The sequence below is a fragment of the Dermacentor andersoni genome, chromosome 11, assembly GCF_023375885.2.
Source record: "Dermacentor andersoni chromosome 11, qqDerAnde1_hic_scaffold, whole genome shotgun sequence".
NCBI lineage: Eukaryota > Metazoa > Arthropoda > Arachnida > Ixodida > Ixodidae > Dermacentor > Dermacentor andersoni.
Genome location: NC_092824.1, coordinates 81,101,255 through 81,118,152, shown reverse-complemented (window position 1 = coordinate 81,118,152; position 16,898 = coordinate 81,101,255). Strand labels below are relative to the sequence as shown.

The 16,898-nt window shown below is 43.8% G+C and overlaps 1 long non-coding RNA gene across 3 annotated transcripts in view; it reads left to right on the top strand.

Moving 5' to 3' along the window:
• The window catches only part of LOC126517627 (uncharacterized), an 85,361-nt gene extending 79,975 nt beyond the window's left edge, over positions 1-5,386 (top strand). For all 3 annotated transcript variants that reach the window (XR_011890914.1, XR_011890913.1, XR_011890915.1), the window contains exon 5: positions 5,015-5,386. This is a non-coding gene — a long non-coding RNA (uncharacterized lncRNA). The remainder of the gene's footprint in view (positions 1-5,014) is intronic.
• The last annotated feature ends 11,512 nt before the right edge of the window (positions 5,387-16,898 follow it).

Genomic DNA, 16,898 nt, shown 5'->3' with positions numbered 1-16,898 from the left:
AGCGTAATTCTCGTCGTTGAGCTGGATTATTCGAAGCGGCGGATATCACTAGCAGGAGAAATCGAAACACATATTCAACTAATTAGCGAAAATTGAGTAATTAACATCCTGATCAGTTACCTTACGGCACATATTGCAATTTACAAAGTGTAGCCCGTGAGTTTGCAAGACGCATCCCCTCGAAATGAATTTCCAGGATCACACCAATTTCGAGTTGTTTTCCAATATGTAAGACGAAATACATTGGCGTTCCAGTTACTTTTTTATTTCGATGCATAAGAGAGCGTTTTGTTAAAAATGGTATCCGATCCACGCTTTGAAGAAGGTTGGAAATCGAGAAGCTTTAAACGACACCTACGTCGAGTACCTTTTGCGACGTAGGTTGAAAGTATTCTCGTGGGGACAATCACATGCACTTTACCTAATTGTTAGCCTAAGATGTTTCGACAGCCCGCTACTTGGCTTGAGCCGCTACTTCGTGTACCTACAAAGAGTGGAACAAGAGTGAAGATAAATTCGCCGCGCCTCATATGAAAGAGTCCTCGCTATACGTAGTCTTCCCGTACCACTGTCATAACAGAAATCACTTCCTAGGCGGGTTCTTCTTTTACGTACGAAAGTGTGGTTACGTCACGCCCTGCTTCGTATGCAACAGTCAAGCTGCCGTCGCCGCGGCAGCTTGCGCAGCGGTAACCTTCACCGGAAAGCGTATGCGGGGAACGCTACGTGCTTCGCACTGCATGTAAACACAGGAACGCCTTATAATTATGTTGTCCGGATGTTCTTTTTAAGCTTGTTCTTTATTGAAACGTATGCTGTTCAATCACGTACGTGATTCCAAAGAATGTACGCCCTGTTCGCTTCACTTTGCTGAGTGTGTGTAGCCTCTGCTTTGCGGGGGTATGAACCATTGCATTTGGGGGTATGGGCCATAGATGATGACAGTTTTTCTGTCGACGTTACGGCACAAAGAAATCTCGGGATCCTAGCCATATACAGCTTGACTGTAGAACGTAAGTGGACCAACAGTGCATTTTTACGGCGAGCTCGATAACGCATATCTCCAAATTGGTGTCATTCTGGATATTCATTACAAATGAATGCGCCTGACAATCTCATAGGTTACAATTCGTAAGTTGCAATATGTGCTGTAAGGTAATTGATTAGGAACTTAATAAGGGTATTTTTGCTAATCAGTTGAATATGTGTTTTAATTTTTCGTCCATGTCCACCTTTCAAAACAATCCAGCTCAAGGACTGCAACTACGGCACCTGCAACAGGCGATATTTAAAAATTCCATAAAACTTGAATATTAACACCCTATATGTTATAACCGCACCAGATGACTACCTGTAACTCGTGTAAAGCCGAGTCATCGGCTACAGGCTCTTTGACATCAATGCCAAGCGCGTGCGGTCAATCCGGAGGAATAGTTAAGACATAACCACCGCTTCATGAACAGACATGACCACCGCTTCATCATCATCATCATCACCCTATTTTATGTCCACTGCAGGACGAAGACCTCTCCCTGCGATCTCGAATTAACCCTGTCCTGCGCCAACCAATTCCAACTAGCGCCTGCGAATTTCTTAAGTTCATCACCCTACCTAGTCTTCTGCCGTTCTCTTGGCGCCCATTCTGTAACGTTAACAGACCACCGGTTATCTGACTTACGCCATTACATGACCTGCTCAGCTCCACTTTCTTCTCTTAATGTCAATTAGAATATCGGCTATGCCTGTCTGATCTCGGGTCCACACCCCTCTCTTCCTGTCTCTTAACGTTACCCATAACATTCTTCGTTCTATCGCTCTTTGCGAAGACATTGTGCTCAAGCTTCTTTGTCAGTCCCCATGTTTCTGCCTCCATATGTTACCACCGGAAGAATGCACTGATTGCACACCTTTCTTTTCAATGATAATGGTAAGCTACTAGTCAGGATCTTACGAAGTGTGCCGTATGCGCTTCAACCCTTGTTTATTCTTATGTAAATTCCCTTTTCATGACCAGAGTCCCCTGCAAGTAATTGACCTAGGTAAACGTACTAATTCACAGACTCTTGTTCACTTGCCTGGTTATTGAGCGTTATCTTTGTCTTCTGAATATTAGTCTTCAACTCCACTCTTGCACTCTCTCTGTTAAAGTCCTCAATCATTTGTTGTAATTCATACCCAGTGTTACTGAGCAGCACAATGTCATGTGCAAACCGAAGGTTGCTGAGATATTCACCGTTGATCCTCACTCCTAAGACTTCCCAGTTTAATAGCTTGAATACGTCTTCCAAGCATGCAGTGAATAGCATTGGATAGATTGTGTCTCCTTGTCTGAGCCCTTTCTTTATAGATATATTTCTACTTTTCTTGTGGAGACTTAAGGTATCTGTGGAATCTGTGTAGATATCGTCCAAGATATTTACGTAAGCGTCATGTACTCCTTGATTACGTAATGTCTCTATGACTGCTAGTATCTCTACTGAATAAAATTCCTTTTCGTATTCTGTGAACGCTATATAGAGAGGCTGATTGTACTCTGCGGATTTCTCGATTACCTGATTGATGATATGGATGTGATCCATTGCAGATCCCTTCCTGAAGCCGGCCTGTTCTCTTGGTATACTGGATTCCAGTGTTGCCCTTCATAGCTGTCGGCAATTGTTTTACGTGTACACAAATAGAAATTCTTCGTGCAACTTATATGAGTGCTCGTGTGTATGATTGGTCAGATGGAGAAGCAATCGAAACAAAGCAGCACGTTCTTCATAAAAGAACGGTATGCTTTATGGATGTGACGAATTTGAATTAGCATTGAACTGCGAATGTGGCTAACTCGATGTGTCAGTCCTTGAGTGCCTAAAAGCATCTTATGTCTCAATCCCTGTAGAGCTTCAGTGCATGTCTTGTGTCAACCAGAACACCAAATTTATACTTGTACATAACAGTGACCTCCCTGTTTCACTGGTCTACGCATCTTTTTCCTTAGTACTTGTAGTTTATCACGGATATGTAAGTCCTGAAATATCACTCCAGGATTCTATTTCGTTGTCTTCACCCATTGACAGGTTAAGTACTCAGTGGTATATGTCCTTAAAAATAAAAATGAAACAATTCTGGGGTTTTACGTGAAACTATGATCTTATTACGACACACCCCGTAGTGAGGGACTCCGGAATAATTCTGGCCGCCTGGGGTTTTTCAGCGTGCAAGGTACACGGAAGTTTTCGCATTTCGACCCCTTCGAAATGCGGCCGCCTTGCACGTGATTTGAATGCCCTTCAAATGTAACGTGCGTGCCCGCCGTGGTGGCGTATTGTGTGGCTTTGGAGTAGCCCTAGCTGCTAAGGCAGAGGGCGTGAGATGGAATCCCGGCCGCGGCAGGCGCAGTTCAATAAGGTCTAAGCGCAAAAACGCTGGTGTACTGTTCATTGGGCTCACGCTAAAGTAACGCAGGCGGTCAAAATTAATCCGGAGTGCCCCACTACCACGTGCCTCATAATCATCCCCTTGAATTTTTACAGCGGAGCTGTTTATGGCTATAATCCCGAGACTTCTTTGCCTCCGCAGCCTAAAACTCAACCAATCACAGCGGGAGGCGCACGTCGCCTGCGCCGCTGGGTTCCTTGGAGTACAACCAGATGGCTCTCGCCTCCGCGCGTCCGCGCATCAAATTATAACTCAAAGGGAAGCTCTTCACTTTCCGAAGCGCGATCAGAATGCCTTAGAATGCATACTTATAAAGCGAGGTACAACAAAGAAGCAGCAGCTGTGCTTGCTGCGGTAGAGCTACGGAAATGATGAAACATGTTTTATTAGAATGTGAAGATATCTACCCAGCGGGAAAGTAAGCATATCCGCAGTAGAGATTAGTAAGAGGCGATTGCAAGATTGGTGGAAAATAACGAGGCAAATGAGAAACAACGGACGCGTACAAAAAAAAAGAATAGTTCCCAATAGGGGTTCAGAAAGTTCGGTGATGGGAATTCTTCGTGTTTTGTCTTTTCCTTTTCTATTTTTAGAACATAGGTAGGCCATTAGCGAATATAGAAACAGCTTGGTGGCGCAACCCACGGATCCGTTCCAAAGGCGACGCTCATAGCATCCATCCATTCATCCATCCGCGGCAGCGGTGGCGCTGGTGTGCGGGAAAAAAAAAACAGAAGGCTTGTTTCACGCACAGTGTCCGCCGCAAGCGTTTCCAGGTGAAGATTACGGCTGCATAAGCTGCAGTTGCCGGGAAGCGGCAGCTGTAGCGCGCGAAGCAGGGAGTGACTTAACTACACTTCCATATGCGAAAGAAGAACCCGCCTAGCAAGCGATCTGTTTTCACTTGTGTTCTGATAGCACTATGAGAAAGGCCACGCATAGTTAGGGCTCCGGAAGAGCAACGTGAATGTGCGGCGACGGGAACTGCAGCGTCCATACCTTCAACGGCATCGTGTTCAGGCTAGGCCGGGCGCAGCGGTTCCTGCCCAAAGCAAGCCGCGCACAATTAGGACGTCTGAAGAGCAGCCGCGCGAATATGATGGGCGACGAAAGGAACAGCAACGTCAATGCGCATAACGGCGTCGTGCTGAGGCTCGGCAGTACTCAGTTCAAGGCTACATCACGTTTGGTCTATGTGATCAGGTGATACCACACCTTCTCTGGCCAACCACCTCCTTCACAGAGTGGATAGGAGCCGATTTTTTAAACGTGTGCATTAGCTCAACGTTTGTGTTAACTCTGTGCTAGTTAACTCAGTGATTCAATCGGCGATTCAATCAATAATCGGCGCGCTTGACGGCTGGCGCTTATTGCACCACTGGTAAGCGCTAGGTGATCACTCGGAGCTGACCAAATGCCTTCACAATGCGTCACGGAGCTCTTGGCGTTTATCGTGTACTACAGTGTACCAATTGGGTGTCCCGAGTGCCCGTCGGTGGAGCAAAAAGTGCCGGCCGCCCTGCATGCGTTTAAATCGCTGGGCACTGCACCGGCCAGATAATCGCTTCAGATTTTTCTTCCTGTATTACAGCTCCTTGGCATCCAGCCTACCACTTTCGGTTTGCCCGGACACTGCCGTTGCGCGGACTTCACCTGAGGGTTTGTATGTCGGAGCGAGGCCTTTGTGGCACGCCAACAACACGATCATCTAATGAATTAAATTTACTTCCGTTTGTAAAAAATTGGAGGCGCGAAATTGGGAGTTCCATGCTTGAGATGTATTGGTCACAGCGTTCATCAGTTGGACTATACACCGGGGTGGTGATCTTAAAGTTTGCCTGAATTTTTAAAAATTGCCTAAAGCAGATAGCATAAGTCTTGTCCTTGTGCTGGATTATACGACGAGTCGGACATTGCTAGCACGAGAAGTGGAGACACTTATTGAACTAAATAGTCAAAATTCGCAAGATTACGTTTTTTATTACATTGCGTCCCGTATTATAATTTACATATTGTAGCCGGTGAGTATGCCAGACGTATCCAATTGATATGAGCCTGTAGGATGGAATTAGTTTCGGCATATTATGTACCAAATTGTGAGACGAAACACATGGGTGTTCCATTTACTTTCGTGCTTCAATGCATAAACGAGAGTTGGGGTAAAAGATTGACAACCATTCCACTCTGTGAAGGTGGAATGGCAGCGAAAGCTGACGACACTCAAAGCTCTCAAACGGAAAGCAAAGTGCGTTCGCTGCCATTCCATCTTCACAGGGTGGAACGATTGTCATTTCGTTCAGCATCGCGGGAACGTTCTTCGTCGGTGGTCGTTTCGCACCACCGCCATTCACGTTCTCGTTGCTGTTTCCTCCGGCGCTCCTCGTACGCATGTTGTTCTTCGGGTGTACGGACTATGCGTGTGCGCCCCATAGACGACGCAGCTGTTTTTAGTGCCGATACCTCTCCTGGTTATATACTGCGATAACCTTGACGTCACGCTATTGTTCACGGCGAGCGTTCTAATTGTTCCGCATTTTGACATCTGCGCAGCCGCAGTGCACCCGTGCGTGATGGATCGCCCACACAAAGCAAACAATGAAACCCATTGTGTATGGGTTCGTTAGAAATCGCCAAGTCCGTTTCTGTTGCCGGACGCCGAAAGAACTACGCAAGGTTAGTCATGTACAGCTTTCGCGGTAAAAATTGCCGCCGCGCATTCATCACCCCTCCTCCTACTTCTCTACCTCGACGGTTTCGAGTAAGGACGGCTATTTTATCACTGAGAGCGACCGCTACATGCAGCTGCCCGGATGTTGCAGCCCCCCCGACGACGAGCCCGGTATCCAGAAAGGCTTCTTCGACAGCTTTTGGAAACGGAAGAAGGAACACTTCCTGTTCCTATGGCCTGATCAACACAGCAAGCCGATGTTGCCTTCAAAATGCTCACTCACACTAGGCCGACCCGACACCGATTTCGGTCTGCCGACTGTCGGCAAAAGCGTTTTTCCAGTCATGTCGGCGCCTCTGCCACACTGTACCGACGCCGACAATCTGCCGATGGTCGGCGGAGAGCTCGACGACGGTACAGTGTGACAGAGGCGCCGACACGAAGGTAAAAAACGCTGTCGCCGAGAGTCGACAGACCGAAAGGTCCTTCTTCCATGACATGTAAGTAAATGTAAAGGATGCTTTGCAACCCTCTCGTAGCAACTACTGTGCTCATCTCCCACGCTAGAGCACTGGTCGGCTTTTTAAGCATAGACTGGCGCAGCCGAAGGCGGTATTACGACAGTGAGATTCTGAAAAGACGAAGATATATACGACAATGGTACGAGTGTGTGAGGATGATGGCGTCAAGACGGCTGCACGACGCCCGTATGACAACGATGGCATGACGCTGACGGCGTGATCACGGTATGACGACAATCGGATGACAGTGAAACGGCCACGACGGCATCACGAATGCACGTCGATGATTACAGCGATCACATGACAACGGCGTTATGATTTAATAGCTTGATTACGATGGAATGACGTAGAATGACGTCACGGTTAGTATAATGAGAATCGAATAAAGACTATGATGACGATGGCGTGACGACTGTATGACGACGATGGCACATATCCAGCGGCATATTCGTATGGGAACTGTGCGACTGTCGTTTGCGTTAGGAAAATTCTGGTATAAGTTGTCACGAGGTCTGTTGTGGCCTGCTAAAGGACTACGCAGTCTTGCTTGGAACAGAGCAGTACAGGCCCAGCAACATGCCGTTAGTCAGCTAGACTGTGTGCTACCCCCGCCCCACTCCCATTGTTTGTTTTTTCTCATCCACATCGCTCTATCGTGTCTACGATACAGCGATGACGGTACATATGCCACGCGCCATGACCTGCATTCTCGCAACAGTTGAGAGCTGAATCAGCTGGACGTATTGGCAATCGCCTATTTCCCAGCCTTCAACAGTGCAGGAATTATCACCCTGTGCTAACGAGCCTTCGATATCGCTGAACAGAACTGTGCAAGAGGACGGAAAGCAGTCTTTGTTCGTCGGGAAGTGTGTGGCGGGGACGCGCTGACACCATGTAAATACGGCCCGTGAAAACGACTGCCAAGTAGTTGAAAAAGCGCCTACCTGCACGCCGTTCGACCTCTTCGAATTGGAAATGCACAGAGCAAAAGTATATAGCGGCAATAAAATCAAACGTTGGAGGGAAGCAAATGATGAAATGATTGAAAGGGGAATGTCATGCATCCAGGACCGGAATAAATGTACGCAGCAAAGAAAAACGCCTGACTGCACATCAAATACCCGAGTTTTGTAGAAACATTCCCCCTAAGGGAAACAAGTAAAACCGGAGAAGCGTCGCTCATTTACGTATGTAGGCACCCGCCACCAGCGGAGCAACGGCGACAGCTCCACTGACACGTTTCCTTTGAACTGAACTTTTTTACAGGGATGAAAATGATAACCAGGATAGACGGGTTTGTTCTGTCGGTGAAACTCCTGTGCGCCACGAAAGTGGCGAGGCGTAGGTCGCTGCTGCTGGCGTGTCGGTTTCGGGCTGAAATTTTTATTTGTGTCGACATCGCGTGAACAGGCCACTGCATCATGAGATGCATGGTTCTAAAGCGCTGGTTCTCCGCATATATCAGTCCCCGGGCACGCGCAGAAGCCGTTTAACGCGATAAATGAACGATTTGGCGAAGAATAATTTTCCCCCTAAAACTGAAAAAATGGTAAGCCTATAGCCCATGAAAATATCATTTTCCAAGAAAAATTTAAGTGTCTCTAAAACTCTGGTTCTCCGCATATATCAATCCCCGGGCACGCGCAGAAGCCGTTTAACGCGATAAATGAACGATTTGGCGAAGAATAATTGTCCCCCTAAAACAGTAAAAATGGTAAGCCTATAGCCCATGAAAATATCATTTTCCAAGAAAAATTTAAGTGTCTCTAAGGAGCTGGTTCTCGGCATATATCAGTCCCCGGGCACGCGCAGAAGCCGTTTAACGCGATAAATGTACGATTTGGCGAATAATAATTGTCCCCCTAAAACAGTAAAAATGGTAAGCCTATAGCCCATGAAAATATTTTTCCAAGAAAAAATAAAGCGTCTCTAAGGAGCTGGTTCTCGGCATATATCAGTCCCCGGGCACGCGCAGAAGCCGTTTAACGCGATAAATGAACGATTTGGCAAAGAATAATTTTCCCCCTGAAATTGAAAAAATCGTACCTATACCCATGAAAATATCATTTTTCCGACAAAATATAAAGTGTCTCTAAAGCGCTGGTTCTCCGCATATATCAGTCCCCGGGCACGCGCAGAAGCCGTTTAACGCGATAAATGTACGATTTGGCGAATAATAATTTTACCCCTAAAATTGAAAAATATGGTAAGCCTATAGCCCATGAAAATATCATTTTTCCGACAAAAAATAAAGTGTCTCTAAAGCGCTGGTTCTCCGCATATATCAGTCCCCGGGCACGCGCAGAAGCCGTTTAACACGATAAATGAACGATTTGGCGAAGAATAATTTTACCCCTAAAATTGAAAAATATGGTAAGCCTATAGCCCATGAAAATATCATTTTTCCGACAAAATATAAAGTGTCTCTAAAGCGCTGGTTCTCCGCATATATCAGTCCCCGGGCACGCGCAGAAGCCGTTTAACGCGATAAATGAACGATTTGGCGAAGAATAATTTTCCACCTAAAATTGAAAAAATGGTAAGCCTATAGCCCATGAAAATATCATTTTTCCGACAAAATATAGAGTGTCTCTAAAGCGCTGGTTCTCCGCATATATCAGTCCCCGGGCACGCGCAGAAGCCGTTTAACACGATAAATGAACGATTTGGCGAAGAATAATTTTCCCCCTAAAATTGAAAAATATGGTAAGCCTATATAGCCCATGAAAATATCATTTTCCCGACAAAAAATAAAGTGTTTCTAAAGCGCTGGTTCTCCGCATATATCAGTCCCCGGGCGCGCGCAGAAGCCGTTTAACGCGATAAATGAACGATTTGGCGAAGAATAATTTTCCCCCTAAAATTGAAAAATATGGTAAGCCCATGAAAATATCATTTTTCCGACAAAAAATAAAGTGTCTCTAAAGCGCTGGTTCTCCGCATATATCAGTCCCCGGGCACGCGCAGAAGCCGTTTAACACGATAAATGAACGATTTGGCGAAGAATAATTTTCCCCCTAAAATTGAAAAAATGGTAAGCCTATAGCCCATGAAAATATCATTTTTCCGACAAAATATAAAGTGTCTCTAAAGCTCTGGTTCTCCGCATATATCAGTCCCCGGGCACGCGCAGAAGCCGTTTAACACGATAAATGAACGATTTGGCGAAGAATAATTGTCCCCCTAAAACAGTAAAAATGGTAAGCCTATAGCCCATGAAAATATCATTTTCCAAGAAAAATTTAAGTGTCTCTAAGGAGCTGGTTCTCGGCATATATCAGTCCCCGGGCACGCGCAGAAGCCGTTTAACGCGATAAATGTACGATTTGGCGAATAATAATTGTCCCCCTAAAACAGTAAAAATGGTAAGCCTATAGCCCATGAAAATATTTTTCCAAGAAAAAATAAAGCGTCTCTAAGGAGCTGGTTCTCGGCATATATCAGTCCCCGGGCACGCGCAGAAGCCGTTTAACGCGATAAATGAACGATTTGGCGAAGAATAATTGTCCCCCTAAAACAGTAAAAATGGTAAGCCTATAGCCCATGAAAATATCATTTTCCAAGAAAAATTTAAGTGTCTCTAAGGAGCTGGTTCTCCGCATATATCAGTCCCCGCGCACGCGCAGAAGCCGTTTAACACGATAAATGAACGATTTGGCGAAGAATAATTGTCCCCCTAAAACAGTAAAAATGGTAAGCCTATAGCCCATGAAAATATCATTTTCCAAGAAAAATTTAAGTGTCTCTAAGGAGCTGGTTCTCGGCATATATCAGTCCCCGGGCACGCGCAGAAGCCGTTTAACGCGATAAATGTACGATTTGGCGAATAATAATTGTCCCCCTAAAACAGTAAAAATGGTAAGCCTATAGCCCATGAAAATATTTTTCCAAGAAAAAATAAAGCGTCTCTAAGGAGCTGGTTCTCGGCATATATCAGTCCCCGGGCACGCGCAGAAGCCGTTTAACGCGATAAATGAACGATTTGGCAAAGAATAATTTTCCCCCTGAAATTGAAAAAATCGTACCTATACCCATGAAAATATCATTTTTCCGACAAAATATAAAGTGTCTCTAAAGCGCTGGTTCTCCGCATATATCAGTCCCCGGGCACGCGCAGAAGCCGTTTAACACGATAAATGAACGATTTGGCGAAGAATAATTTTACCCCTAAAATTGAAAAATATGGTAAGCCTATAGCCCATGAAAATATCATTTTTCCGACAAAATATAAAGTGTCTCTAAAGCGCTGGTTCTCCGCATATATCAGTCCCCGGGCACGCGCAGAAGCCGTTTAACGCGATAAATGAACGATTTGGCGAAGAATAATTTTCCACCTAAAATTGAAAAAATGGTAAGCCTATAGCCCATGAAAATATCATTTTTCCGACAAAATATAGAGTGTCTCTAAAGCGCTGGTTCTCCGCATATATCAGTCCCCGGGCACGCGCAGAAGCCGTTTAACACGATAAATGAACGATTTGGCGAAGAATAATTTTCCCCCTAAAATTGAAAAATATGGTAAGCCTATAGCCCATGAAAATATCATTTTCCCGACAAAAAATAAAGTGTTTCTAAAGCGCTGGTTCTCCGCATATATCAGTCCCCGGGCGCGCGCAGAAGCCGTTTAACGCGATAAATGAACGATTTGGCGAAGAATAATTTTCCCCCTAAAATTGAAAAATATGGTAAGCCCATGAAAATATCATTTTTCCGACAAAAAATAAAGTGTCTCTAAAGCGCTGGTTCTCCGCATATATCAGTCCCCGGGCACGCGCAGAAGCCGTTTAACACGATAAATGAACGATTTGGCGAAGAATAATTTTCCCCCTAAAATTGAAAAAATGGTAAGCCTATAGCCCATGAAAATATCATTTTTCCGACAAAATATAAAGTGTCTCTAAAGCTCTGGTTCTCCGCATATATCAGTCCCCGGGCACGAGCAGAAGCCGTTTAACACGATAAATGAACCATTTGGCAAAGAATAATTTTCCCCCTAAAATTGAAAAAATGGTAAGCCTATAGCCCATGAAAATATCATTTTTCCGACAAAATATAAAATGTTTCTAAAGCTCTGGTTCTCCGCATATATCAGTCCCCGGGCACGCGCAGAAGCCGTTTAACGCGATAAATGAACGATTCGGCGAAGAATAATTTTCCCCCTAAAACTGAAAAAATGGTAAGCCTATAGCCCATGAAAATATCATTTTCCAAGAAAAATTTAAGTGTCTCTAAAACTCTGGTTCTCCGCATATATCAATCCCCGGGCACGCGCAGAAGCCGTTTAACGCGATAAATGAACGATTTGGCGAAGAATAATTGTCCCCCTAAAACAGTAAAAATGGTAAGCCTATAGCCCATGAAAATATCATTTTTCCAAGAAAAAATAAAGTGTCTCTAAGGAGCTGGTTCTCCGCATATATCAGTCCCCGGGCACGCGCAGAAGCCGTTTAACGCGATAAATGTACGATTTGGCGAATAATAATTTTACCCCTAAAATTGAAAAATATGGTAAGTCTATACCCATGAAAATATCATTTTCCCGACAAAAAATAGTGTTTCTAAAGCGCTGGTTCTCCGCATATATCAGTCCCCGGGCGCGCGCAGAAGCCGTTTAACGCGATAAATGAACGATTTGGCGAAGAATAATTTTCCCCCTAAAATTGAAAAATATGGTAAGCCCATGAAAATATCATTTTTCCGACAAAAAATAAAGTGTCTCTAAAGCGCTGGTTCTCCGCATGTATCAGTCCCCGGGCGCGCGCAGAAGCCGTTTAACGCGATAAATGAACGATTCGGCAAAGAATAATTTTCCCCCTAAAACTGAAAAAATGGTAAGCCTATAGCCCATGAAAATACCATTTTTCCGACAAAAAATAAAGTGTCTCTAAAGCTCTGGTTCTCCGCATATATCAGTCCCCGGGCACGCGCAGAAGCCGTTTAACACGATAAATGAACCATTTGGCAAAGAATAATTTTCCCCCTAAAATTGAAAAAATGGTAAGCCTATAGCCCATGAAAATATCATTTTTCCGACAAAATATGAAGTGTCTCTAAAGCTCTGGTTCTCCGCATATATCAGTCCCCGGGCACGCGCAGAAGCCGTTTAACGCGATAAATGAACGATTCGGCGAAGAATAATTTTCCCCCTAAAACTGAAAAAATGGTAAGCCTATAGCCCATGAAAATATCATTTTCCAAGAAAAATTTAAGTGTCTCTAAAGCTCTGGTTCTCCGCATATATCAGTCCCCGGGCACGCGCAGAAGCCGTTTAACACGATAAATGAACCATTTGGCGAAGAATAATTTTCCCCCTAAAACTGAAAAAATGGTAAGCCTATAGCCCATGAAAATATCATTTTTCCGACAAAATATAAAGTGTCTCTAAAGCTCTGGTTCTCCGCATATATCAGTCCCCGGGCACGCGCAGAAGCCGTTTAACGCGATAAATGTACGATTTGGCGAATAATAATTTTACCCCTAAAATTGAAAAATATGGTAAGCCTATAGCCCATGAAAATACCATTTTTCCGACAAAAAATAAAGTGTCTCTAAAGCGCTGGTTCTCCGCATATATCAGTCCCCGGGCGCGCGCAGAAGCCGTTTAACGCGATAAATGAACGATTCGGCAAAGAATAATTTTCCCCCTAAAACTGAAAAAATGGTAAGCCTATAGCCCATGAAAATACCATTTTTCCGACAAAAAATAAAGTGTCTCTAAAGCGCTGGTTCTCCGCATATATCAGTCCCCGGGCACGCGCAGAAGCCGTTTAACGCGATAAATGTACGATTTGGCGAATAATAATTTTACCCCTAAAATTGAAAAATATGGTAAGCCTATAGCCCATGAAAATATCATTTTTCCGACAAAAAATAAAGTGTCTCTAAAGCGCTGGTTCTCCGCATATATCAGTCCCCGGGCACGCGCAGAAGCCGTTTAACGCGATAAATGTACGATTTGGCGAATAATAATTTTACCCCTAAAATTGAAAAATATGGTAAGCCTATAGCCCATGAAAATATCATTTTTCCGACAAAAAATAAAGTGTCTCTAAAGCGCTGGTTCTCCGCATATATCAGTCCCCGGGCACGCGCAGAAGCCGTTTAACGCGATAAATGTACGATTTGGCGAATAATAATTTTCCCCCTAAAACTGAAAAAATGGTAAGCCTATAGCCCATGAAAATACCATTTTTCCGACAAAAAATAAAGTGTCTCTAAAGCGCTGGTTCTCCGCATATATCAGTCCCCGGGCACGCGCAGAAGCCGTTTAACGCGATAAATGTACGATTAGGCAAAGAATAATTTTCCCCCTAAAATTGAAAAAATGCCAAGCCCATGAAAATATCATTTTTCCGACAAAAAATAAAGTGTCTCTAAAGCGCTGGTTCTCCGCATATATCAGTCCCCGGGCACGCGCAGAAGCCGTTTAACACGATAAATGAACGATTTGGCGAAGAATAATTTTACCCCTAAAATTGAAAAATATGGTAAGCCTATAGCCCATGAAAATATCATTTTTCCGACAAAAAATAAAGTGTCTCTAAAGCGCTGGTTCTCCGCATATATCAGTCCCCGGGCACGCGCAGAAGCCGTTTAACACGATAAATGAACGATTTGGCGAAGAATAATTTTACCCCTAAAATTGAAAAATATGGTAAGCCTATAGCCCATGAAAATATCATTTTTCCGACAAAATATAAAGTGTCTCTAAAGCGCTGGTTCTCCGCATATATCAGTCCCCGGGCACGCGCAGAAGCCGTTTAACGCGATAAATGAACGATTTGGCGAAGAATAATTTTCCACCTAAAATTGAAAAAATGGTAAGCCTATAGCCCATGAAAATATCATTTTTCCGACAAAATATAGAGTGTCTCTAAAGCGCTGGTTCTCCGCATATATCAGTCCCCGGGCACGCGCAGAAGCCGTTTAACACGATAAATGAACGATTTGGCGAAGAATAATTTTCCCCCTAAAATTGAAAAATATGGTAAGCCTATAGCCCATGAAAATATCATTTTCCCGACAAAAAATAAAGTGTTTCTAAAGCGCTGGTTCTCCGCATATATCAGTCCCCGGGCGCGCGCAGAAGCCGTTTAACGCGATAAATGAACGATTTGGCGAAGAATAATTTTCCCCCTAAAATTGAAAAATATGGTAAGCCCATGAAAATATCATTTTTCCGACAAAAAATAAAGTGTCTCTAAAGCGCTGGTTCTCCGCATATATCAGTCCCCGGGCACGCGCAGAAGCCGTTTAACACGATAAATGAACGATTTGGCGAAGAATAATTTTCCCCCTAAAATTGAAAAAATGGTAAGCCTATAGCCCATGAAAATATCATTTTTCCGACAAAATATAAAGTGTCTCTAAAGCTCTGGTTCTCCGCATATATCAGTCCCCGGGCACGCGCAGAAGCCGTTTAACACGATAAATGAACGATTTGGCGAAGAATAATTTTCCACCTAAAATTGAAAAAATGGTAAGCCTATAGCCCATGAAAATATCATTTTTCCGACAAAATATAGAGTGTCTCTAAAGCGCTGGTTCTCCGCATATATCAGTCCCCGGGCACGCGCAGAAGCCGTTTAACACGATAAATGAACGATTTGGCGAAGAATAATTTTCCCCCTAAAATTGAAAAATATGGTAAGCCTATAGCCCATGAAAATATCATTTTCCCGACAAAAAATAAAGTGTTTCTAAAGCGCTGGTTCTCCGCATATATCAGTCCCCGGGCGCGCGCAGAAGCCGTTTAACGCGATAAATGAACGATTTGGCGAAGAATAATTTTCCCCCTAAAATTGAAAAATATGGTAAGCCCATGAAAATATCATTTTTCCGACAAAAAATAAAGTGTCTCTAAAGCGCTGGTTCTCCGCATATATCAGTCCCCGGGCACGCGCAGAAGCCGTTTAACACGATAAATGAACGATTTGGCGAAGAATAATTTTCCCCCTAAAATTGAAAAAATGGTAAGCCTATAGCCCATGAAAATATCATTTTTCCGACAAAATATAAAGTGTCTCTAAAGCTCTGGTTCTCCGCATATATCAGTCCCCGGGCACGCGCAGAAGCCGTTTAACACGATAAATGAACCATTTGGCAAAGAATAATTTTCCCCCTAAAATTGAAAAAATGGTAAGCCTATAGCCCATGAAAATATCATTTTTCCGACAAAATATAAAGTGTCTCTAAAGCTCTGGTTCTCCGCATATATCAGTCCCCGGGCACGCGCAGAAGCCGTTTAACACGATAAATGAACCATTTGGCAAAGAATAATTTTCCCCCTAAAATTGAAAAAATGGTAAGCCTATAGCCCATGAAAATATCATTTTTCCGACAAAATATAAAATGTCTCTAAAGCTCTGGTTCTCCGCATATATCAGTCCCCGGGCACGCGCAGAAGCCGTTTAACGCGATAAATGAACGATTCGGCGAAGAATAATTTTCCCCCTAAAACTGAAAAAATGGTAAGCCTATAGCCCATGAAAATATCATTTTCCAAGAAAAATTTAAGTGTCTCTAAAACTCTGGTTCTCCGCATATATCAATCCCCGGGCACGCGCAGAAGCCGTTTAACGCGATAAATGAACGATTTGGCGAAGAATAATTGTCCCCCTAAAACAGTAAAAATGGTAAGCCTATAGCCCATGAAAATATCATTTTTCCAAGAAAAAATAAAGTGTCTCTAAGGAGCTGGTTCTCCGCATATATCAGGCCCCGGGCGCGCGCAGAAGCCGTTTAACGCGATAAATGAACGATTCGGCAAAGAATAATTTTCCCCCTAAAACTGAAAAAATGGTAAGCCTATAGCCCATGAAAATACCATTTTTCCGACAAAAAATAAAGTGTCTCTAAAGCGCTGGTTCTCCGCATATATCAGTCCCCGGGCGCGCGCAGAAGCCGTTTAACGCGGTAAATGAACGATTTGGCGAAGAATAATTTTCCCCCTAAAATTGAAAAATATGGTAAGCCCATGAAAATATCATTTTTCCGACAAAAAATAAAGTGTCTCTAAAGCGCTGGTTCTCCGCATATATCAGTCCCCGGGCACGCGCAGAAGCCGTTTAACACGATAAATGAACGATTTGGCGAAGAATAATTTTCCCCCTAAAATTGAAAAAATGGTAAGCCTATAGCCCATGAAAATACCATTTTTCCGACAAAAAATAAAGTGTCTCTAAAGCGCTGGTTCTCCGCATATATCAGTCCCCGGGCACGCGCAGAAGCCGTTTAACACGATAAATGAACGATTTGGCGAAGAATAATTTTCCCCCTAAAATTGA